The following is a 2,712-nucleotide window of genomic DNA, read 5'->3' on the forward strand; positions in this document are numbered from 1 at the left end:
CACACACACACACACACACACACACACACACACACACACACACACACACACACACACACACACACACACATGCGATGGTTCTGGATCGAGAGGAAATCTTAAAATTAACTTTCTTAAAATCTTCCTGAGAGGTTCCTGACAATGAATGGGTTCGAATCTCGAGTCCTGCACGATATAAGTCTTTCAGACTCCTTAAAGTGTCCGTGCATCACTAGCCGGTCTGTGTGGTGTGTTCCGTGCACTTCCCGCTTGCGCAGAAGGCTTCCCAGGTGTGCTGAACGTAAGTTATACTCACGTACTTCACGGCGTGTGATGTGTGTAGTGTGTACGTGTTTAGTTGTGGCTGTGCTCTTCGTCGTGGGCGCTCCTCTGCAATGTGCTGACCTTTCATTTAGCAGAGCTGCAGCTTCGCGCATGTGACCGGGTTCGTTTGTTTGTTTTTCTCATTTAATATTTTTAAATTATCAGCTGAAGATCTATCGAAGGCTCTCATGGCCAAGAGGTTAAGGTGTTTGACTCTCATTCGATAGGTCCCGGGTTCGAATCCGGATAGCGACGGACATTTTTCTTCTCTAAAATCAATTGTATCCTTTCACCTCCTTTCCGGCTCTCTAGTCATGTTCTGTCGTCTGCTTTCTTCTCGACTTTTTGCCCCCTCCTCTGGTCTGAGCTCCTGACTCTTTCGAATCTGCAGCCTTTTTACTGCTACGCCTTGGCTCTCGCTTACCGCTGTCTTTCAGCCACACCCCTGATCTTATGGTAGGGAAGGAAATATCTACACCTAGCCTTCTCGGACTAGGGCGAAAAATCTCGGAGGTCCCGTGTGCAAGATGCACACGTTAATATTATTATAAGATCCCTTGCTGGTCCAATATCGATAAGAGTAGGCTTCGGTCGCCACCTGCTCGAAATTAAACATTTCTTACTGAAAATGTTTAACGTGTCCCGCGCGCTCATATGACCTTATGCAGTTGCGAGCGCCGTAAGACACACAAAAAGAAGATCCACCACACGAAGTTTCCTTCAGATGTTATGATATTATAAGTGTTGATTTTTTTTTTACCAACGAACGACACGTACATATCTCAGTTAGAAATCATCTACCTGGAGTTACCGTGCTTTTTTCTTCCTACACTTATAAAAACCCCAGAAGAAATTTAAAATGTAGTGATTTTTTTTGGTGGGACATACAAAAAGAATCACAGTATTATTATTATAATGCAGTCGAACCTGCTGTTATGAATGGCTCTTTGTCTAAGGCAATCGCCTGTACAAGCAGCCACTTATCTTTTCCCACTTTTTTGCCTCGAAATGAGACTGTGTAAAACGCTCACTGTCTAAGACGGCCTCTTCCTTCTCGACAACGGGTTGCCGCCTTAGGCAGTTTCGACAGGGTTTATAGTACCGCCAGCTTACAAACGTGCAGTGATTTCTTTTGTCTCCATGGGTCACCCAACACGACGACTGTCCGTTCAAAGTCATATATAGTGTGTAATTTATTCCCTTATCCATGACGCAACGAGATTCCTCGAATTTCCACGTCCGTCGCGGTCCATTGTTCGAACGTGTGACACTCCAGAAGCCCGCCCTATGAGGCGATAGGGGAATTAATGCGCGCTAAGACTCGGATAACCGGATGATCGTCTCTACCGTGACCAGTGCCCCACGCCCAGCCAGGTGATGGGGGTGTATCACGCAGTGGACAATACAAGGATGCCGTCAGTGTCAAAGGGGCTCATCTGCAGTGATCTGTCGTGGAGATAGACCGTTTCTGAATCTGGCCTCCGCGAACCGTGACAATGGACTGCGGTCAGCCCTTAGGTTTTAGCACATGATGGCATGGAGACGTAGACCTAACTCTTGGTACGTGGCGTCGGTGGCCTAGTGGTTAGGCTACCGAACTCGTAACCGTGAGGTTGCGTGTTCGGGGGTTCGAGCCGCGGGCCCGACTTTGTGTTCTTGGGAAATGCATTTTACTATTTTTACACAAATTTTCCTCACTTCACCCAGGTGGGAATGGGTACCCGGCTGAGCCTACACATTTCGCCATAGGTACCTGGCCATAGACAGCGAAAGATCCTGTCAGTATGTTAGTGTTTTAGCGCCTGTTTTAACGGCTGCTTGCACTGTATGCTTCCCAGGAAGTTGAGGTTGTTTCAGAATGCTCTTCTAAAGGTCTGCTGGGGTAATAGCATAGACTGTGAAGCGCATAGAGCTTGCTGTTGAGCTATACAAAATATGCTATCTATTATCATTTTATGAATACGACAGCGTGCCACTTGAGCAGGTCCCGGAGCTGGCATCGCTCAGTTGTTCACAATGGTTGTAAAAATGTATCAAAACCCCCAGCCAATCCTTGTTATCTGTTATTTAAATCAAACTGTTTGTTTATTGCTGAGATCATTCATTTCTACTTAGTTTGATGTTTATAATATGGTGTAAATAGGTCAAGCAGGAAAACAGGTCAAACAGGAGCGTGATATTATAGTGCAGTTTGTGAGGATGAAAACTCGGATGAGAAATTTAGTTGCCTGCAAAGAAGACTGCCTTCCTTATACGTCTAAGAGTTAATAATGTAGACTGGGCAGACCTCACAATGGAACTGAGAGGAGAGATCTGGTCTCACCCTATACGCTGGTTGTAGGGTATGTATGAGATTATAGATGCCATATCCCTGCTTTTTAGAGGGACTTTTGTTTAGGAGTGGTGCGG

The sequence above is a fragment of the Aplysia californica genome, unplaced genomic scaffold (genome assembly GCF_000002075.1).
Source record: "Aplysia californica isolate F4 #8 unplaced genomic scaffold, AplCal3.0 scaffold00131, whole genome shotgun sequence".
NCBI classification, from domain to species: domain Eukaryota; kingdom Metazoa; phylum Mollusca; class Gastropoda; order Aplysiida; family Aplysiidae; genus Aplysia; species Aplysia californica.